At 47.7% G+C, this 23,002-nt stretch overlaps 1 pseudogene; it reads right to left on the reverse strand.

Moving 5' to 3' along the window:
- The window catches only part of LOC101592388, a 74,263-nt pseudogene that overhangs the window by 37,414 nt on the left and 13,847 nt on the right, over window positions 1-23,002 (reverse strand).

Below are 23,002 nucleotides of genomic sequence, written 5' to 3' on the forward strand. Positions count from 1 at the left end.
TTCTTTCTTTCTTTCTTTCTTTCTTTCTTTCTTTCTTTCTTTCTTCTTTCTTCTTTCTTTCTTCCTTTCTTTCTAATCTATTTATCTATCTACTTACCTAAATAGGTAAGTACTTACAAAAATAAGTTTAGTCTTGTCATAAATACTTTGTAATTTTAGTAAATCCATTTTTCACCTTTAGATGTCTGCAGTAGTGTCCAAAGTCCTCCTCCTGCTTCAGGCCTTGCTTCGTGGAAAGCGCTGCCATACCCGTCCCAAATCTTACTCTTCTCCTTTTCTTTTCAGAAACAGATGAATTTGTGTTTTATACTTTTTTTCTTTTATTTCAAACAACTATGAAGATTGGGGCCACTTATTTTCTTATGTTTTTTCCTTCTCTGCTCAGGATTTGTCATTAAACCCTGATCCTCTTGAGTTGCCTTAAACTTTCTTTCTTGTGTGCAGAGATGGCTAACCTGATTCCAGGGCTTTAATAAACACAATTATTACGAGGGCCTGGGAAGATAGCTCAGTAGAATAAGTGCTTGCCTGGCAAGCACAAGGGCCTGAGTTCAATCCTTGGCTCTGCCAAAACAACAACAACAACAACAACAATTTTGTGAGGTTTGTCCAAGGTTGTAGTGTTCTGAATAATACATATGAGAGGAACTCCAGGCTTTTTCTTTACTTTCACATATAAATTCCAATCCTGGGCTACACAAAATAGTGGTAAAGCTTTTCCTCTTCAGCTGCAGAAAGCAGACAACCTGATCCATTCTTCATATGGAGACAGTTTTGAACCTGGCACTTTTGTGCAATTAGTTTTGTCCCCTGTGAGTCCTTTCCCAATGTTTCTAGCTCCATTTGCCCACATTCGGTTGCGCACAGCTGCGTCTCCCCAATCATGTTGGATGTGGCCCTCCAGGCACTGCCTGACAGAAAGTGCCACAGCAGAATCTGGTCCTGCTCCAGGACTCCAGAATGGTTGTGAAAGAAGCCAAGATGCCACTTGGCATGAGTGTGCCTAGGGATCTTCCTTCCCAGTGTAGGGGGACAATGGCCACTAGACCAGGAAGTGACAGCACTGCCTTACAAATGCTTTGATAACATTATTCTTATACACTAGACATTTAAGGTAAGAAGGATAAACCACAAGCCACTATTTCTGCTGTGTGTATTCATGCCAGGGAGCCTGAAGTGGAACCCTTTCACAAACAGTAAGGTCTGGCCCGGGCCACCTGCCAAGTTCAGTTCTGTAACTTCAGGCTAAATATAACAGACCACATTAGATGTGCTGGCCTCAGAGCCAAGAAAAGAGATGTCCGCTGCCAAGGCAGCAACGTCACAGTGGTCTTGAAAATTAGATTCTGGGCTTTTCAAAAACTCTCCATTTAAACTCAGCTTTCTTTTGTTGATCTTGATATTAGGTCTCTGGTCACGTTTCGGTATCGAAAGACCTCGCTCTTTACACTATCAAGCACTTGCCTGCTACACTCAGAGGAATTTTGAGCTGACAATGTCTGATCCTTTGATAATTGGAAGTTTAATTTCAAACAGTCAATAAAAAATGTCAGAAAGCTCAAATCAATGCTGCAAACAAATGAATTGTTGATGCATAATTTAATAACTAGTGTTCAAGAGAAAGCTTCCTTTTAACCTTGGCAGAATTTTAAGGCAATTAAACATCAATGGGAAAATTATATTTGTTAAATGAGACAGCAACCTGAATACATTTACATTTTATTAATTGCGAGCACTTCCTGAAGCCCTCCTGAAGTGAGTACCAAGTACAGCAAACAGTGCAGAGATACAGCAGGGGGGCCCGGTGGCCCAGGAGACTCTGGGAGTGGCTCTCAGGGACGAAGCACACTTTAGCACCTGCACTTGTCTGTGCACCCCTGGTCCTCTGGCCTCCCCCTTCTGGGTTCCCACATATCCCTGCTGGCTGCCTGTCCCTTGATGGCACCATAGGTGACCGCTGTCTTCGTCTTTCATAGAAGACCCTCACACCCTCATATTCCCGATCCTGCCACCTGACCTCGTCTCCTTCCTGTGTGCTTTGACACTGGTGTTGTTGATCTCCAGAGCAGCAGGAAGAAGTCAGAGGAACCACTTGCCTGAGTCTACTACCCTGGGCCACCCCTCGCTCTGCAGAGGTCTCTGCCCCAGGCCCCCCCTCTGTGCAACCAGAACCCTTGCATTGCTTTCTCTGTTTTCCACTCTTAAGTCCATATAGTCACATTCTCAACTGTAAGCTCATTCTTCCCACCTTCTGAAATTGAGGCGAACCCAGTCATCTCCTGTCTCCATGCTCAACTTAAGGTTAACAGAGCTTCGCTGAAGAAAAGTGACACCGTGGGGCTCATGCAGCTACCTTCTGTCTGCGACCCGCCCCAGCGGGGGAGGCTGGCAGCCGTGTTCTCAGAGACATCGAGGGCTACATTTCACACTGTGTTCTAATGTCCATATGGGCTCTCACTGCAGAGCTAGGCAGCTACTGCCTCACCTCATAGCCTTAGAAAGAGGGAACAGGAGAGGAGCCTGCTCCCCCAAACATGTATGTCTCACAGCTATCATCTTCTTCTGCCTCCTAAGAGCACAAAAGTCGCTACTTCTTTTGTAAAAAATAGCTAAAATATGAAAGCCCTTTCTTATCAGGAGGCAACAGATCTACCATATAAAGGCTTACCATCTAATATACAAGGAGAGATCTGAAGATACATTTAACATTTAAATACACAGTTCATTACAGTAAAAGACACATTGTTCTTAATCTCCTGCAAAAATTTCCCCTCACTTTAAACACAGTCTATCCCATCTTTCTTAGCACTTTCTGAAATAGTTCAGGAAGTCTTTTTCACATCTTCATGAGGTGTGATCAAAAATATAGTGAACTCTGCTGCCCAGTGCCATTCAACAGAAAGACCGGAAGTGCCGTGGGTCCTCAGTCACCTCACTCACCAGTGCTGGCCCTGCGGGACTTCCAAGTCTCCTTCAAAGTCAGCAGGAGCATGAAGTGCAGATGTGGGAACTGGCGCAGGATGCCAAGGTGGTCACATGGTGCAGCTGTGCACAGTCAGGACAAGGCCTTCCAGAGGTGCTTCAGGGTGGCCACGTGGTGCAACTGCACACAGTCAGGACAAAGGCCTTCCAGAGGTGCTTCAGGGTGGCCACGTGGTGCAGCTGCACACAGTCAGGACAAGGCCTTCCAGAGGTGCTTCAGAAAGCAGCAGGATGATAAGCGGAGTGTGCTTGAGTGTGGGAGGCGTTGTGAGGGGCTTAACGCCAATGCACCTCTTATCATAATAACATTTTTTACTTAAAAGCACTGTATTTTTTACTCTGCACTTGTCACGAGCCTATGAGGAAATGCTAACATAAGAAGTTTGAACATTTTCTCAAAGCTGCCAAGCTTTGCGTAGCAGAGCTGAGACTAGAAGCTGGAGAGAGTGGCAAGGAGCAGCTCGCGTCTGCTCCAGGTTTCCAGGGACTTCTCTTCTTTGGTGATGCCGGTGTCTTAATTCCTGTTTTTTTATTAGATTATTCCCATCGGTATTCAAATCTGGTTAAGTAATTATCATTTAAAAGGCAACAAGCCAAAACCAGTCAAAATCCTTGACCTCTACTGTATATCAAGGTGACCAAGCAGCTTCACGCGTCTCCCTGCATGTTAAAACGTTAGACGCTGTATTTAAACATATGGTAATAAACATGGCCAGTGAGTGAATTTGACAGATCTCTGAAAGACAAACTGTGTGGAAGCTTATCCATGAATCACATGTGTAAAGCCAAGGCAGACAGAGGTCAGGAGAAGAGAAACTGCTCAGCCTGATGGACAGCCCTGGCCAGCCTCCAGCGTGGGCCAGGTGGGAGTGGCAGACAAGGGAAACCCAGGGGCGGGAGATAGGATGATGTGAAGCTGCGGGTCCTGTGTCAGTGACCATCACCACTTACTCTGTCCCCTCTCCTCAGAGATGGAGTCTTGGTTACTTTTCTCCAGTTGCTGACACAAAATACTAGACACTCACAATTAAAGAAGGAAAGGATTATTTAGCTCAGTTTGTGGAGGTTTCAGTCCATAATCAGCCGGCTCCAAGGCAGGGTGGCACGGCACAGGGCAATACCTCAAGGCGGCAGAAGACAGCAAAAGCAACAAGAGCAAAAGGAGGGGTGCAAGTCCTTTTTCCTTCCTTAAATTTAAGCAGGCCACCCCCAGGGCGTGTAGATCTCACACTGGCTGCTCCTTCCCCTGGCAAAGGATGAGGATGCTTACAAAGTGAGCCCCTGGCTCCCTGCTGAGTTGCTCAGTTAAACTTCTAACTTCTCAAGTTGACACAATATATGGCCCATTACAGGCATCTGTTCAGTGCCAAGGGCAGCAGTGGGAAGCTACTGTTTATATTAGGCAAGTGAGTACAGTTAGGGCAGAAACCTAGTGCCAGAGGTCAACCCTCTGCCCTCTCCTGTCTGCCCGGCACATCGGGATCACGGCAGCGCTATGCCTGGGAACCGCCTTTCATGCCTTCCTCACTCTTCCCCGTAATTCCCAGAGTTCAAGTCAAAGATCTTAGCTCTGAGACATAATCTTCATCTTTTTTAAAATTAATTATTTGTCTGAACACTACTGTTTATTTCTTTTGTGGCATTTGTCACAATATACAGCTCATTGTCTGCTTATGCCTCCTATAAGACAGCAGGCCTCTGCTCGCTTCTCTGCGGTGGTCCTCAAGTTGCTGCCTGAATACAGAAAAGCAAATGTGAGGAGCCAGAGTGTTCGCTAAAGCAGGGACAAGGGTAAGAGAGAATTCGAACTCTCCATATCCACTGGTCCCACTTGCCACCAGCCTGGGGATTATCGCAGCACTTGGTGTGGACTAATCAGATGAATGTGTTCATGAGGAAGTGCAAGGACAGGAGAGGGGTGGAGCAGCCAGCACCCTCCCACGTGGATCAGACCTAAAGGAAGAAGTGCTCTGGCCAGGGTGACAGGCAAAGAACCTCAGTGTCTTCACAGAGAATATGAAAAAGTACACTGCCAGGACAGGATAAGTCTGGGCACAAGGACAGAGATCTAGGGGACCATGTGACCAGGGACAAGATAAAGCAGGCAATTCAATGCTGTGTCAAGGGGTAAGAGTCAAACTGGAATAGCATACTCTTGCTCAATTATCAATCTACTATTTATTTTTTTAATTAAGCATTTTCCATTTTCTAGGCAGGAGATGAGGCAACAAGGTATTAGTTTAAAAAAAAAAATCAATAACTAACTTATGGTCAGTAACCAGCTCATGATCTAATGTTCCTTTAAATCCCTGGATGGAAAAATCAGTGACTCGAAGTCTAGGCAAGGAGTAGATATCAGGAGGGAAGGAAGGAAGAACCGCAGCAGTTTCGGAGGGTCTGCGGCAACTCGTCAGACTCTTCTCACTGTGTGTACCTTTCAGCCCTGGAATTTGGTGTCATCCTGTTATGCAGACCACTAAGTTTCCTAGAATGTTCTGTGTCCTGCTACTTCTTCTGATTCCACTGTAGTTGGACCAGAGCTAGCACTGGTCATATCTGTAGGTCCCAGGGAGCAAGGCGTCACGAGCCAGTGTACCTTCTATATCTTTGTCCTCTTTCTTCAGTGACTGTAGAAGGCACATATGGAGAGGCAAGACCACTGCTAAAACAACCTGGACCACTAAATAGTGTCCAGAAGGAGGCGAGAAGTTCTGAGGACATCTATCTGCTCAACTTGGGCCACATTTTCCATGAGTGGTAAACAAGTCTCTGAGACTTGGTGGCTTGCCTGGGGATAAAATTCTGGTGCACGGACACCTAGGAAATGTCTAGAGGACATCTTCCAGTGTTCCAACCACAGAGTGATGTTCGGGCTTTGGTTCCTTTCGGTGATTGAGAGGAGGGAGAGGACACAAGACATTTGCTTGTTTTCTGTGGTGACCAGGAGAGGAGGCCTCACAGATGAAGGCAGCATGAAGCCTGGAGAATGTTCTGGCAGCTCATGTATGAGGCCTCCTCGGGAACCTCACAGCGCTCAGCCAATCCCCCTCTGCACTCACCTTTCCAGGGATGACAGAAGGCTTCCACCAGGCAGGCGAAGAGCTAACTTTCCTCTTCCTTTGGTCCGATGGGCATAGCTGAGGCTACACTCAGCTAGCAAAATGGTCAAAGTCATGGGAAATGGTGGGCCTGAAGGTGAACCATGTATGAATGCCCTGGAACACCCAGCAATGAAAGAAGAGTAACTGAGACACCGATCCTGGCATGCTGCATATGCTGCCTCCAAGTCCTCACAGTGTCTCACTTCTTCTTTCCCTCCAGAGGCTGATTATTACTTCTTACCGGGTTGCCAGTCCCTTATGTGAACTCACTCAGTGACTCTTCGGTGATTCTAGAAGAAATAACACCTTGCCCTCATGTTCCATGGCCTCGTCACTGCCTACACCTCTGCTTTTCCTTGGGACCCCCTTGGCATGTTCCTGCCCCTCTTACTGAGTTCTCCGCCTTGCCAGGATGGTCTGGTGGAGTGGGCTTCATGCCTGTCCTGAGTTGTGCCCTGAAGCTGAACTCAGGGCTCACACTGCGGGTGAATGGATTAAGCTACCTGTTTCCAGCTGTTATGGTTTGTGTCTAGTTGTCCCCAAAAGTCTTATGGGGTGGGGACTTATAGAGTTTGTGATTAACTCATGATCCACTGGGGTGTGAGTGCTGCTGAGATTATGGGTGTGAGTACTTCCCCTAGCCTGGGGTGGATAGCCTGAATGCAACTTAAGGGAGACAGACTTGTTCTCTGTAGCCGTTGTTGCTGCTACTCCTCCATATTGCTCTCTTGCTCTTTGCCGCCACCGTGAAAGGTTTCCCTCTGCCGTGTGCCGCTCTGCCTTGGAGCCAGCTGAGTGTGGACTGAAACTTCCAGTAACTGTGAGCTAAATAAACCCTTCCTTCTTTCATTTTGAGTGTCGGGTATTTGTCCCAGCAACAAAAGAGTAGCTGAGACATCAATCCTGGCATGCTGCATGTGCTGCCTCCAAGTCCTCGCAGTGTCCCGCTTGCTCTCTGCACCCCATCCGTGGGCAGAGCTAGCCTGTGCAGACACCTGTGCCGGCTGACCTAGAGAGATGCTCAGAGCTGCATGCCCAGTGTGTGGGGCTCAACAGCACACCCCAGGTAAGGGAGCGTCGGGCTGACATGGTGCCCCAGATGCTATCTGACCCTTTTAAAGTGTTGATGGTTAAGACGAAGATAAAGCAAGACCTATATAACCAGAAATGTAACTTTTGTAGATAAGGTCCATCAAGTACCCTCAGGATTTATCCTGTAACCCTGTACTGCACTTTGTAGATTCTTTGTCAGTGTCAGCCATGTGGATGAGTCTTAACCATCCAGCAGAAAAGTATAAAAATGAGGTATATAAAGTAAAGGCATATTAACATGCTGAACTGTAAAAGGCTCAAGTCAACAACTTCTGCGGATAACCCACTACTATTGTGGACTGCTGGACTGCATTGGATTGTTTTGCTGAATTCAGGCACCTATAGAATTTAGATGCCAGTAGAATACCCATCTCTGACAGGACTAAACAAAAAAAGGGGATACAAAGGAAGGACCATTTTGTATTTGTATATACAGAATAGTTAGGATAGATATACAACTACTTTTGCTTAATTCAATGAGAAGAAAGATTTGTAGTAATAGTGTTTGGTCTTCTTCTTGTACTATGGATAACCACCAAGAAGATAACAATGTACAATGGATCAATTATTGAAACTGTCCTATTAATCAGTTTATAAAAAAAAAAACAAAGTTCATCAGGAAAGCCAGCAGGACAAGGTCCTGCAGTAGAACAGCCCAAGAGCACTAGCAGCTTCCAGCAGCTCCCACAGCCTCTCCACACAGCATCCCTAACAGTGTTCTGTTGGCTTCTCCTGTTCTGCCTTTATGCTGCTCAGAACAACCCTCAGGGGAGCCTAAAGCACCCAGCACCATTCAGGTGGACGTAGTAAGTTGACCAACTGTTAGAAATCCACTATAATATCTTAGTATCTTTATCCTCACCACAGGTTGCATGAAGTGTGGTAGATTGGAATTAGCTTGACAGGATTCCAATAACTTATCCATGGGATTACCAATATAAACTTCCTGGACCAAGACAAGGACCAGGAAGGGCTCTTTATGTATCAGAAACCTCTTTATGAAAAGAGTTGACTTCTGGGTTTCTATTTTGGAGCTTGCACTAATAAATATAACTTTCTTCACCCAGAAAAAAAAAAAAAGTGTGTGTTGATGAATCCTACATAGTGAGGATTCGTGCTCCCAGGGGTCCCCTGTGCTCCAGCTTCCTAGATCAGGTAGGGGTCCTATCCAAGGCGGCTTCCTGTCTCAGATGAGGGTGAGAGCTGGGCCCCTCCATTTCTACAGTGCTTCAGGCAAACACTTGGCATGGGCTGGCATTGCACTGGGTCCCCTCCTCTCCCTGCACTCCACTTCTCCAGCTGCTCCTAACTCAAGACACTAGGTTGCAGCTCAGAAGCTGCCCCACCACTTCAGAGAACTTGTGGGGTTGCATAAATCCATCCCCAATACAGCAAGTGCTTTAAAATAGTATGCGCTAACCAAGGGCCAAGATCCCCGGGCTTGCCATGAATGTGGGACAACAAATTCAGGAAAGTAATGGGAAAATATACAGATTATCACACCTGCTTTCAGAAATAAAAATTGCTTTGGCACAGATTTTCACAAACTCCTAAACTTTGGAGCAGTGCAATTTTTCAGCACAAGATAAGACTAGACTGAGGCCTCTCTAGTAGGCATAGAGAGGTGACAATCGCTGACATTCAGTGATAAAAGCCAAGCTTGACTGAAATCCTCTGGCCCAGCCCCTGCCACACTGGGTGAGCAGTCAGACTGCTCGCAGAACTCCGTGTGGTGGAGTAAATCACCGCCCAGCCCCCGCACCCCACCGCCCAGCCTCTTCAGAGAAGAGTTAAAGGTAGAGAAGCCAGAGCCAGGCTGACTGACAGACTGGAGCCGCAGGCTGCTAAAGCTGGAAGAAATCCCAGAAGCTGTTCAATATATTCTTCTCTTGCCTTGCTTTTCTGATTTTTTCTTGGCGTATACTATAAATATCAAAAAGTGTACCTATCAAATGTACAGCTTAGTAAATTTTCGTAAGCTGAATGCTACAATATATTCAGTATGGGGACAAGAGATCCAAATCCCAGTACATCAGAAACTTCCTTGTGGGCTGTGCTAGCCCACTGCTACATGGATGTGACCAATGAGCAGTCCCCTGCCTACTGGCTTTGTCCCTTGGGGTGTGCTGCAGGCTGCACAGCACACTACACACCTGGTGTGTCCAGCTTCTTTCCTTCGAGGCTGTGTGTAGAAAACTCACCCTCGTGGTGCATGCCCCATGGCTCTCGCTGCTCACGGCCACTTGGTTTAGCCCTTGCCCTTGGGGTTAAAACAACTTTACGTCTCCTTCTCAGCCAGTCTTCCTTTACCTGCAATGACACTAGAGTCTGGGAGGCTGGCAGGTGTCTGAGCTTGCAGAGGTGTGGTCCCGTGCAAGGTGCTGTGGACCGTACACCGCCAGCACCTCACGGCCCCTGCCGAGTCTGCGTCATGCTCTGCCATGCGCCTGCCATGTCCCACTTGTACAGAGTGGAAGCTACCCTCAGCCACGTGCGCAGAGGCCAGCAAGAGCAGGCGCTGTCAGTGTGCTCCTTCCTTGGCAGAGCAGCTGCAGGAAACACATCTGAGCACACACAAAGGCACATAACACAGTACTGAGGCGATATTTCATCTACTCCAAATGCAGCTGCACCCCAGAGTTACTCATCTGGCAGAGATTTCTGCTATTCAGGACCGTAGAATAAGTTTTCCAGAGAGGCAGGTGAATTTCTTTCCTTCAGAGTCTTCTTAAGACTGAAAATGCGTCACCCATTCCAGTATAGGACAGGTCAAGGGCAGAGGCGGGGGAGGTCCGTGGAATGCTGGGGACCTGTGAGGCTGCAGTGGGCTGAGGTGCAGGGCGTCCCTCCTCGCACATCGCCTCTTCTCCCCTCTATTGTCTGTCTCCAGCACCTGCCAGTCACCCTGCTGTCCCCAAGTGCCAGCTGATGCCCTAGGAGAAGGTGAAAGCCACTTGAATTTGCCCCTCTAGCCACACGCATGACATCCCTCTGGCTCTGTGATGGGCACCTCCAGTCATGCTGCACCTTCTCCTGGCACCAACGGCAGGCCCAGGCAGGCTCGTTAAAGTGTGCACACCAGCAGGAGCTCCTTGTTAGGAGAATTCGCTGGAGGCCAGGCTCACTGACACCTCTGCCTAGAGGCCAACTGCTGCAGAGGAGCCTGTGGGCTGTTTCCTCCCTGGAAACAGACAGCAGAGCAGGCTCAGGCCTCACCAGGCCTGAGAGTGGAGATGAGGGGAAGAAAGAGTGGCATTTTTCTACTTCTCCATATTCTTTCCTTTCTGCCTAGTTTTGGAAAACCCCGTATCCTGTGGCATATACTCAACGTTGTTGAGAAAAATTTCTTTGAGTTACCAAAATAAAAGTTTTCCACATGATCTAGTGTAGATTTCCCTGAAGCCTGGAGTAACTTTTGTGTGTAATGGTGCATCCATGGAGCCAGAGACCCTGTCCATGGGGCCAGCTATCAGGGACCCTTGCAATGATGCCCCAGTCTCCTGCCTAGAGCTATGCTGCACGGTGAGAAAGAAGAGGAGCAAGAGACAAGAACTGCAAGAAAATGGGGCTCTGGGACAATCGATGTTCTCTGGGGACAAGGGACAAGTTTCTCAAGGCTGCTCCCCTGGTGTTACTAGCCAGTGGAGAGAGGGTGAGGGAGAGGGGGCAGGGAGAGAATATAGGATGCTTTTCCTGGAGCAGTCTTGAAGCAGTGCTTGAAAGGTCAAGTTTTCCGTCATCAAAGAAACGAGTTAAGGCTCATCCCCACACCTGGGGGCTGGCTTTCCTGTCTTGTTCTCTGCGGACTAAGTCCTGCTCTATGAGCAGCACAACCTGGCTGACCCAGAGGAAGTGGAATTTCAGCCTTTCAAAACCCACCCCCAAGGCAGGGCAGGGAGCGCCTTGGACAGATCCAATGTCAATTAATTATTTGTGATTCTCGACTGCCATGCAGGATGAATGCACAGGCCCACTTACCATACTGAGCACCCCATTCAGAACCTCATCAGAAGAGGACAGTGTGTTTATCTTCCTTGACAATTTGTTGTAAGCACATAATAAAATATTTCTTAGAATAATTAAATTTCTCCCTATTTAGGAGAATTTTTTTTTATTATGAACACAAAAACATTAAGGAGTAGAAAGACTCTCTGCATCTCAGGCATTGTGAGCATCGCTGGTCTATTTGTTTGGCTTGGCAGCCCGCGAGTTAGATCCACAGGAGGGAGCAGAAACTGCAGGTGCCAGCGAGGAGGAGGAGAAGAAGGCACCCTGCCAGGGCAGGAGGCATCCAGCTCTGCTGTCCCTGGCACGCAGCAGCAGATTCTCTGAAGAAATGGAGCGTCTTCAGGAAAGAGAAACTGTGTGCAAATCTGTGCATAGACTCTGTGCTGAATCTCAGGGCCCACGGCTTCACCCGGGCAGGCCAGGAAAACCAGAGATCTTAAAGGAAAAAACGATGACAGTCACACACGTTATTTGGAAGCAGTGAGCCCCAGAGACAGGAATTAACAACAAGGGTGACAGGGCAAGTGGGCAGCTATTAGACATACATGATCAGACATTCTTGCAGTTGAATGTTTTCATGAGGCTGCAGTGACCTTTGGTTAAAGTTGTGGTTTAAGAATAGTTGAAAGAGAGTGTGTGTGTGTGTGTGCGTGCGTGCATGTGTGTGTGTATGAGAGAGAGAGAGAGAGAGAGAGAGAGAGAGAGAGAGACAGACAGAGACAGAGACAGAGACAGAGACAGAGACAGAGAGACAGAGAGAGATAGAGACAGAGACAGAGACAAAGAGGGGACTGAAGTCTCCTAATCTCATTTTATTAGGATTTGACATAGTTGATTCCATAATTTGAGAACTAACCAGCAAGTCTACAGGAAGCTTATGGAGAGCCCCACACGACACCATTATTAATAGATAGATAATACTAATTATAATATGCCACGTATAAGCAACTGATAGATTACTAATATGCTACTAATTATAAGCAAGTAATAAATCAATTAATAAATATTCAAATATTAAGATGCCACTGGCACAAAATGCATGTGCCGATCTAGTCTTGTTCTAACTGCTTCTTGTATTATAGTCAATCTTCCAATAACAGTTCAAGGTTAGAATATAATTTTACAAATAAGAAAATTTATAGAAAATTAGATAATTTTCCAACTTTACACTATAAATGCAAGCTCTGAGGTGTGACTGTGAGCAGTCATTCTAGAACCTTTGCTGTTTAAGGATGTGGCCTGCGTGCTGGTCCTGCCCCGGGGTGCTTGCTGACTGTCCCTGCTGCCAGCTATTCCCTCCCACCCTACAACTGACATCACTTTTGGTTTTTACTTACCACAATTGTCTGAACGTATCTACTTTACTACAGCTCTTAAAGTTTTGACTGGGCTCTACTTTTGAACTTTTGAAACTTGAGACTCTTTGCTTTTGACCTGTGCGACATTACCCACAGCCTGAGGGCAGCCTCGTAAGGCCTTTTCCAGAGTGCCACCAACATGCGTCCCTTGGTCCATCTGGGCTGTCCATAAAGGTTCCCATCCACCATGGATGTGGGCTCCCCCGGAGCACACTGTTGACTGGATCTTACTCTCCTGCCCCTGCGTATCTGGGAAAGTCCAGCCAGAGTCCAGATGGTGCTCAGCACCGCACACTGAGCTGGGTTGACAGTTTCTCTCAGTTCCACGTCCAGTGCCAGACTGTCCCCAATACACGCTGCAGCCTGGCTGTCCCATCTCACCTCTGTCCTTCCATTTCTCCTCCTCATGCTCCATGTCTTCACCTTGGTCCTGAACAGTGATGTGGAGTTGGGCCTACAAGCCTCCATTCCCATCCTGTCAACCAGGCCACCTCTGCTGTATCAAGCTTGTCTGATCAGCCCCATCCTGTCCATCACATCACCACTGCCTCGGGCTTCTGTCAGTTTCCTGCCTGTAGTGTGTCCTGGCTCTTGCTCCTGCAGCTCCATTAGGGTTCTCTGTCCCCAACTCAAAGCTCAGTGTCATAGAACAGGCTCCTGTCACCTTCAACATAAATCCTAGTGACACTTCCATCCTTTCTCTGGCCAGTTTTCCAAAAGTGTTATGTGTTTCATGGATGGACTAGGACCAGTCTACTATTTCTAAAACAGAAGAGCTCTCTTGTGCTTTCTCATCAATGGGTCACTACTTCCTCTTCAAAAATTGTACTCCTCCTTCATCTCCTATCATCCATCAGGACTTGGATCATTTCACACTCTCAAAAACATTTCCCACTTCCTGTCACCTTCCCCTAACTGGATCAGACATCTACAGTCAACATTTACCACCCTGCTCTATAATTTCTTTTTCCTATCTCTCTTGTTCCTACACATTGTGATAAAGACTCAAATAGGGCTCTAATAGTTCAAAATATACTTGTAAAAAAAATGAAAAGCAAAGCTCCCTAGGTCTGGGCTCCAGGCCTAGGGCCTCTGTATCAGATGGCTACTGTAGTCCAAAGACTGCTAAATCTTGGGAAAGATGTACACCTGACAATATGTAGTGAGCCATAAAGGTAGGTCAGGAGTGGAATAAGTCATAGGATGGACTAAGTCTTGGGACATACACAGAAACCATGAATTCTGACTTTTTCTTGCTGTATAATAAACTACCACAAAATGTACTACAGTGGCTTATGATGACAAATTCATCATAACTCACATTCTATGGGTTGTACATTTGGGTAGAGTTCAACAGGGTGATTCTTCCATTCCTGTGGTGCTGAGCGAGGCTATATATTAGTTCTCAGCTGGCAGGTGAGTTTGGAGGCCCAGGATGGCACCTTGTTGAAGATGGTTGTATATCATTACCTGATATCTAAGACATCATTATCTAAGCCCAGATGCCATCATCCGATCAGCCCAGGAGCAGGTAAGGATCCTGGTGTACTTCCTCAAGAAATGGTCCTTCCAATCTAAAAACTTAAGTGCTAAAGAGACTGATTTCTGCCATCTCACACCCAACAGACAGTGGTGGGGCAGGTACAGGACAACCCAGTGGATGCCCCACTTCCAAAGGGGGAGAAGGTGGCAATCACTGCCGGCTACACACCTTCTCCAATCCTGGGCGAGGGTTTGGTTTGCTTCCTGGGACTCAGCCTTTGGATTTGTCCCTCCCTGCACTTGCAGTTGGACAGTTTTATCCTTTTGCTTCCATCCTTCTACCTCCAGGCTGTGGCCCAGGGGACTTTGCTTCCAAATAGTCTCTGTTTCTTCTAGTCCAAACTGACATCAGCCATTGATGGCATCAACCATCTATCACTGCAACTGACTTTAAAAGTTTACTTGAAAGCTTCTTCTCTGTGTTTTCTTTTATTTAATCTTACTCTGTGTCACTGTGAGAAATCAGCCGGCACATCTGACTTTCTGCCTCATAGTCTCCTTAAGTATGTCACCTGTTTACTGGGTTTGTACTCTTTGTCCCACAACACCATGCAAAACCATTTCCAAACTTTATTCCCATAGAATAAATGTTTTCTTTTATTGTGTGTGTAGTACAATCTCCTTCCCATCATCCTTTCAATCGTATTCACTGATATTCTCCATGAGGACCAGAGTTTCTTCTTGCACACATACCCAGTCAAAAGCACAGTGCTCTGGCGCCAAGCTCCAAATTCTATCCTTGTAATCTGTTGTATTACAAATTATATGTCTCTAATTGTTTGTTAGAAATCACCATTATTATCATCTTTTTTTGTTGGGAAGTTTTTGATTACTGATTCAATTTCATTACTCTTCAGGGACAGGCCTATTCCCTTTTTTAATTGCTCATGACTAAGTTTTAATAGAGGATGTGTTTCTAGAAATTTGTCTATTTCATCCAAGATATGCATTTATAGGTGATCATAACACTCTCTTTAAATACTTTTTATTTCTGCAAATTCACATTGCACTAAAAGACACAGTGATTCAAAGAAACCACTTGATTCTTTTTAAGAGACAACACTTTAGACAGAGTTCAGTTGGGTGATTCTTCTGCTCCCTGGGCATAGGCTGGCATAACCCAGTGGCACTGCACAGTGGGTGGATAAATCCGGTGAGCCCTAAACACTTCATCTTGGACTTTCACAGGAAGGACCAGGAGATTATTCTCAGCTGGGATCGTTGACTAAGAAACCTGCAAATGACTCTGCAGCGACCACTTCAGAGCTGCGTAACATTTTCTGTCTGGATTCATCCAGATGAATGTTCTAAGAGACTCAAGTGGAAGTTCCAAGTTGTCTTATTTCTCACTTTGGATGTTCCTACATGTTACTCTAATCACATTTTAGTGGTGAAGCAAAACACTGATCTAACACAGGTTTCAGGAAAGGAATTAAGTTTAAGTCTCAAAATGACCCACAAAGATGATTTACATCCATCTTTAATCTTTGATACTTTGATTAAGATACATTAGGAGGGATGGCCTAGAAGGCTTTTATGTTTTAGACTTTCTTTGAATGCAAATATATGCACTCTACTGGAGAGTGTCTGATGTGCTTCTGAGAAGGTGTGTTCTATTATTTGGCAGAATATTCTGTAGGTGTCTGCTAGGTTCCACTGGTTTATAATGTTTTTCAAACTCTCTGATTCTGATTAGGCCTCATCTAGCTGTTTTATTCATCAGTGAAGGGAAGCATTGAAGTCTTTTATTATTATTGTGTAGCTGTCTGTTTCTTCCTTTAGCTATGCCAGTATTTGTATATGAACTCTGGCATTGTGAATTGAACTTTTGGTCATTTTTAAATGTCTTTCTTTGGTTTTTGTAGCACTTTTCTACTTTTGTTTTATCTGATATCATTATAGTCACCCATGCTGACTTTTGGTTATTTACATAAGCTATCTTTCTCCACATTTCATTTCATTTCTAACCTGTTTGTATCTTTGGATGTCTCATAATTTCCAGCACTTCTTGGAATTTATTTTAGCCAATTTCAAGGTTAGTTATTTCATAATTCTCTTGAGGAAGGTCTTAGCACATCCCTAATCTGTCATCTGAGTGACATCTTTATTTATTGATAGGTAATATTCCTCAATAGCACAGTCCTACAATTCACGTTATTGCTTGATTTCTCTTGCTCACTCATTGAGATTCATGTTGCTTAGTTTTCACCTTGTTTATTGCCTGAATTTTATAAAGAGCCCTTCCCAGCCCTGATTATGGCCCAGAAAGTGTGCATTATAATCCCATGCAGAAGGTACTGTGATTCTAGTGAGCTACTTTCAATCTGCTACTTCCAATGCAACCCAAGGTGAGAATCAAGACTAAGATGTTTGTAGTTGTGGGGAGCCAAGGGGTCCTAAGTCCAGTTATGATGATGGATAACTGGAGCAAAGGCCTGGACCCAGAGCCACACCCAGATGCTGATCATTTGTGAAGAGGGGAGCAGCTTTAGGGTGAGTGACTGTGGGAACGGGGAAGTATGTGAGTGATGTGGGCTGGGTTAGGGAGGAGGCCTGCATCCGCCTCTGCAGTGTGCAGAGAGAGTGGGATGCAGAAAAGATAGCTTGCGGCCTGACACAGTTGAGGCAGGATCTCATGTTTTGGGACTGGTGCTTCAGCTGTAATGTGTCATCCTCTAAGCTCTGTGAAATCCCAGCCTCTTGTCTTGAGGCTCAGTCCCAGCCCACAGTGTGGAGCAAGCTCTCTGTCCCACCTTGTCTCACATGTGCTTCAGCCTGGAGCTACAGGGTTCCCACCTCCCTGTCAGCTTTGCGTCGGAGACTACACACCAGCACCTCAGCTGCACCAATTTTCTTTGCTTAAAGCCAAGTGAAGGGACAAAGAGAAGTCCTAGCCAGCCTCTGGAAGTAGGGCCAGCCTCAGCCCACATGGAGAAACTTCTCCTTCTTCAAGGCGGTCGTCCAGGGCCTCCACAGGCTCCCATGCAGTACTCCTCAGTATGTGCCCACTTTTGATTCTGCCAGTAGCACTGAGCCCCTAGTAGCCCCAATGCCACAGTCACAGACATCATTTCAGCTGGACTTCAGAAGACCACAGAGTCTCCAGAGGGGTGTGGTGCCTTAGAAATAATCCTGAGGAGAAATCATGGGTTTGTCTTTTCTTGAGATTTGTGGATTTAGCATAAGCTCTTAAAACATAAGCAGACTTCCTCTACCATCTTGTTTTTATCACCGCACACTTGACACCAATTTGCGTTCATCACTTGTTCTAACTTTATTTCAAGGCAAGCGTCCAGCTCTCAGCTGCCTTTGTATTCTGCTGGCTGCTTGCGGCGGCCGTTCAGCGGAGCCGAAGGGTTCCCTGTGCGACGCCTCCGTCCCCACCATGCTGCATCCCCATCCGCCCTCTGGCACCCTGATGATCCGACTGAGATTTAGTAAGGGAAGGGCAAGCAAAGCAGCAGCAAGAGGTGTCAGAACGGTGCAGAGCAAGACCGCGCTGGCGCGTGGAAGGAGCTGCCCACGAGGTAACAGCCGCGTACTTTGCGCTGAGATGCTGAAATAAGGCTAGCATTGCTTGCTTCTTCAAATCACCTGAAATTTTGCTGTCCGTCCCACCCTATTGGGCTGGCTGGAATTCCCGAGCGTCCATAGCTCCGCCCAGTGAGGCTCCTGTGCCACAGGCTGTTTATACCAGCCGGGTCATGCCTTCTGGCCACTGCAGGTGGGTTTCCCTGACCTGTGCAGGAAGAGCAGGTATCTCAGGCTATATGGCCCTGTCAGGTGTGGGATTTTTCTAGTTTCTGTTACTATCTTAATTACTTTTCTTGTTGCTGGGACAAAATACAGAACACCTACAGTTAAAGGAGGAAAGGCTTACAGTGGCTCACAGTTTGAAGAGGTTTCAGTCCATAGTAGGTTGGCTCCAAGGCAGAGTGGCATGGCAGAGGGCATCCAGGGCTGGGCAGGGCAGGGCAGGGCAGGAAGAGGCATAAGCAGCAGGTGACAGCAGCAGCCTCCTCTTTCTGTCCCTTATATTTCATGCAGGCTACCTCCCCTTAGGGTAGGTAGCCCACACTCAGGATGGGGCACCCCTAATTCAGTATCACAGCCTTAATACCAGCATCCATACCCCAGATCCAGCCACCCACAGAAAGCCCCACTTATGGGCACTTGAAGCTTTGGGGGACAGCCAGATACAAGCTGTAGAGAGCCACAGCATCGGGTCACTATAGAAACCAAAGGTAGGGTGACTGATGCTCAGGGTCATGTCTCTGTCCTGCATCTGGCCCCCTAGATGTCAACCAGTGCAGCAGGAGTAGGAAGCCAAGATGAGGCTGGAGCTGCCCCTCTCTTCAGGATCTCTATCTTCCCTCCCACCGCCACTTACCCACGTAGTGTGCTGACTTCAGTTCCTTCAGGTACGGGCCAAGGAGTAGTGTGGTTGGATCAAATGGAGCTCTAGTTCCAGCTCTGGAGGACCCTTCCTGTTGATTTCCACAGTGGCTGGCCTAATTTAGATGCCTATCAGCAGTACAGAAGGGTGTCCTTCCCCGCATCCACACCAGCAGTTACTGTCTTCCATATTCCTGATGGCAGCCACTGGGCCCGGGGCTGGGCGGAGCAACAGTGCTGTGTTGGTTTAGCAGCACCTTTGGATGAGTGCGGTCTTTTTTTTTTTTTTTTAATTTTATTTATTTGTGTGTGTGTGTGTGTGTGTGTGGCCAGCTCAGCCCACCAGGAGGCGGGGCTGGCTGGCATGTGGTGCTGGGGGATTGAACCGCGGTCCCTGTGCCTCACCAAGCCTGTTCTAAGTAGGTGCTCTAGACCACTGAGCCATCTCACCAGCCCCAAGTGCGGTCTTTTATAATGCACTGGAATGGTGCTTAAAGCCAACCTACTTCCACTTTCTGTCTGAGAAAAATAAAATGAAAACTAAAAAAGGGCCTTATTCTGCCCCAATAGATGGATGACTGGGGAGGAGGACAACGCTAGGAACATTAGCACAAATGATTATTTCAATCTATTATGATGGCACACTGATGGATCACTAAAGAGGCCAAAGGTGTGGAGAGAGACCTGCCTTTCAGACTGAACTAAGTCCGAATCTTGGACTTCTGGACCTGTGCCTTGCAGGGGGACACCACGCTGTGGACCTACGCTTCCCTATGAAGCATGCAAGTTACACCAGTCTCACCCCAGAGTGGTTGCAAGGATTCTACAACAGCTTGAGGGGTGGCAGCAGACTGGGTTGTGCCTGCAGGTCTGTCAGTTCTCCTGAGCCCACCGTCCTGGCAGCAGTTCAGTGAGTGAGGTCATCAAACACTGGGTGTTGATCTGCAGGTTTTCACAGTGGCTGAGAGCAAGGGTGACCTCCACACCCACACACAGGGGCCAGCAACGTCCTCGTGTTGCAATGGTGCATGGGGCTGCTGCTGTGGCCGTCTCTGGAGTCACATCAGTGGAGCAGTGACCCTTGGCAGAGGAAGTGATGTGGGTAAGGCAGAGCAGGTGCAGCCTGCGAGGCCACACTACTTCCAGCGAGCAGATCACCCCTTCTGCATGATCAGGAATTTCAGCTTGCCTGCACTTCTGGTGTCTACACTACCTCTTCCTGGGTCTCTCCAGGTGGGCCTCACAGCCCTGCCTCTGTGGAGAGCGTACTGTGCTCACCTAGAGCCATGTGGGACCCTGGAATTATCTTCCAGGCTGCATTAACTGAGAGCCAAAGCTGGCCTGGAGCAGATCAGAAAACCTTCTGGTGACAAACTGCATCTTCCATCCTCTGCCAGGCTGTAGCTGAGCACGACCCAGGGGGACAGAGGAAGAATTAGTAAATGTGCATTCTGCACTGCTCTGAGGTAAACACACAAATAGAAATGTGCTCAGGGATGTGGATCTAGCGTGCTGCCGCGAAGGCTCAGTGCTCCAGCACCACAGGTGAACGGAACTCCATGCTGAGTCCCAGACCTGAGCCCCAAGGAGCTGAGAGCTGAAGAGAGCAGCAGAGTGTGGTGAGTGCCAGGTGTTTAGGATGGGGACCAGACTGCCCATGGGGCAGGGACGGCGTCTCAAAGATGGGAGGCTCAGGGCTTCCTTCCCTAGCCTGCATGGAATCCATTTTTCTCTGCCCGTGCCTTCTTCCCTTCCACCAGAGGAGCGGGCCTGGTGTGAACCCAGGAGGCAGAGCCCATAGAGCCTCCAGGAGGGCGAAGCAGGGGTCGCACTGAGGTGCTAGTATTGATATAGGAGAATGAAACTCCCAACCTGAAAGGTACCTGGGATGAGTTTGTGTTCTCTAAAACCAAAGAATGAATTTTAGGAATAAATGGAGGTTAAGAGCAGAATATTTATTGGGGGAAAGTAAACTTCTGTCCAAGAGAGGGAGAGAAAAGGGGTCCAAGTGGATTGTCCAGGAAGCTGTCTCCTCCAGGGAGTTTTATAGAGTAAAACCATGTGGTGAGGCAGGTTTAAGGTGGAGAACATGGGAACTCACTTATGTGGGCATGAGGTGGGACAAAACTATGGTCAAGCAATGAGATTACAAGCACCATTGCTCAGGTAAAAGTGATTAAATCATAATCAAATGGGGAAGTGAGTCACGTAACAAGCAGGCATGCATATGAGACAGGGTCCCTTCCTGTTCAGGACTGGGTTAGTGACTTATTCTGGCTCTTTGAAGGTGATTGACACTAATTTCAAATATCAGTCCCTGAGGCCCATCCTTAAGGAAGCGCGTGGCTGTTGTCACCTTGTCTTCCACACTGTTTCCTTGAGAGCCTGGCCCTGTGTGACTGCCTATGATATTTCTATCTAATTTAGCTGCCTATAACTTTATGGCAGAGAAAGCCATGTGTGATTGTAGGGGAGCACTGAGAGGGGCATGATCAAACTATGACCCATCTGGCAGGGCTGTAACTGGGCACTTACTGGGTCTGGACTGCTGGGTGCTATGGTGAGTGGAAAGTGGGGTAAGAGAACCAACTCCCCCTTCCCAGAGTCCGAGCTGTGCAGGAATAAGGGGAGCCCACAAGGATGGTATGGTAGCAAATGGCCCTTTGGCTCATGGTGGGACAGGGCACGTGGCCCCGACCAGCCTGCTGCTTGGAGCAGTGGAGTTCAGGGCACCCGATGAAAGCTGCCTAAGCTGGGAAGAAAATTGTTTTTCATCATCCAGATCTGTGAAGCTCAGTCTATGTGTGGAGATGCGAGAACATGCCTAAGTGCATCTTCGGGAGGGAAGAGGAGACCCAGGGTCCTGCCTTTCTCTCTGCCTGGAGGCTGCAGCAGTCATGGGGAGGGGAGGGAGGGTCTTCCCCTTGTCCCCCAAGCCTTCTTCCAGCCAGCCCTGAGTCCTGTGGCTCAGCTGAGCCTTTCCTTCTGGCCTGCAGGCTCCTGAGGAGGATGCCTGGGGGTACTGGAGGGGAAGGCAGAGGGTTAGAGGTCAGAAGCGCCAGAGGGGAGGCAGGCCCTTCAGACCTCTGCCTGGGTCCTCACCTGCAGGCTGCACACCATCAGCTCTGAAACCCCTTCTGCTGCAGGCATTTTGCTGCCCCATTGTGTTGTCCCCTTCACTGAGGTGCTGCACTGTGCCAACAGAGGCTAAAGGTCCCAAGGCTAGGGGGACTGTGCAGGCCCCCTCGGCATAGATGCTTTTCAACTCAAATTAAAGTTCAACAGGCGGGGACTGGTGAGATGGCTCAGTGGTCTAAAGCACCTACTTAGAACAAGCTAAAGCACAGGGACCGCGGTTCAATCCCCCAGCACCACACGCCAGCCAGCCCCGCCCTCTGCTGGGCTGAGCTGGCCACACACACACACAAATAAATAAAATTTAAAAAAATAAATAAATAAAAGTGACCTGCCATTTAAAAAATAAATAAATAAAAAAATAAAGTTCAACAGGCTATAGAAATGTTAGGATCCATTTACGATCGTGAAGAACATGAGACTGGCAAAATGTCGAGAGAAAAAGCATTTGGATTCCTATTGCCGACTTCTTTCTCAGTCTTGAGGTGTGTTCCTAGTTTCCTAGCCTGGATCTCCTGAAGACAGGAGAGCCCCTCCAGCATTTGCCCAGCCCCTAGCACCTCAGCTCCAAGAGACCGGTCACACCACACCCTGAACCCTCCCAGCAAGCCTGGCACGAGTGTCTGGGAGTCCCTCTGTGAGGTCTGAGCCGAGGTCCCCTGTCCTCTGTCCTCAGCAGCTGCAGGACCCTGTGCTGCAGACAGGCGGCTGCGTTTTAACTAAGCTGAATGGGAGGGGTGCCAGAGGAGCAGACACTAGCTGCACTTAGACAAAATAGTAGAAATGACTTTTGCTTAGAAAAGGGGAGGAAGAAAGCCCTCCGACAGTGCGCCAGCCATCCTGGCAGAGTTGCTCTTACGGGCAGTGCCTTTTCCCCGTCACGCTGAGCTCAGTCCTTCCTAGCTCCTTGATGTTGAAGCAAAGGCAGCAGGAGCAGGAAGCCTCTGTCTGTGGCCTGTGGGCTGCAGTAACATCGTGAACAGACCTTGCCTGCTCCTTTTAGATACAGGTCTTACTAAGTCCACTGCGAGGGTGTGGGATTGTCTGTGTTGTCCCCGTTGTAAGTCTCAAGAAGACATGAGCAAGTTCTGTTGTAACCCAAGACGGAGACAACATCTGAAGAGATGGTAGCGCTTTATTTTAGCTGGTACCCAGCGGCACCCTCAGAGTCCAAGAGACAGAGAGGAGCCCCGAGTAAGGGGAGGCACAGTAATTTAATCCCAAAAATCGCAAGACCGCCCATTCAAGCAAGCCGATTACAGAAGCCAATAGCAGATGTCATTGTGGTCAAGGGAGCACATGACCTTTTACAGGATTGGTTGTAGCACACCTGGAGGAAGCTGGACACAGAGAAGTTACCCCTTTTGGACTAGGTGGAGTACAGAACAG

This window comes from Octodon degus, unplaced genomic scaffold (genome assembly GCF_000260255.1).
Source record: "Octodon degus isolate 3935 unplaced genomic scaffold, OctDeg1.0 scaffold00182, whole genome shotgun sequence".
NCBI lineage: Eukaryota > Metazoa > Chordata > Mammalia > Rodentia > Octodontidae > Octodon > Octodon degus.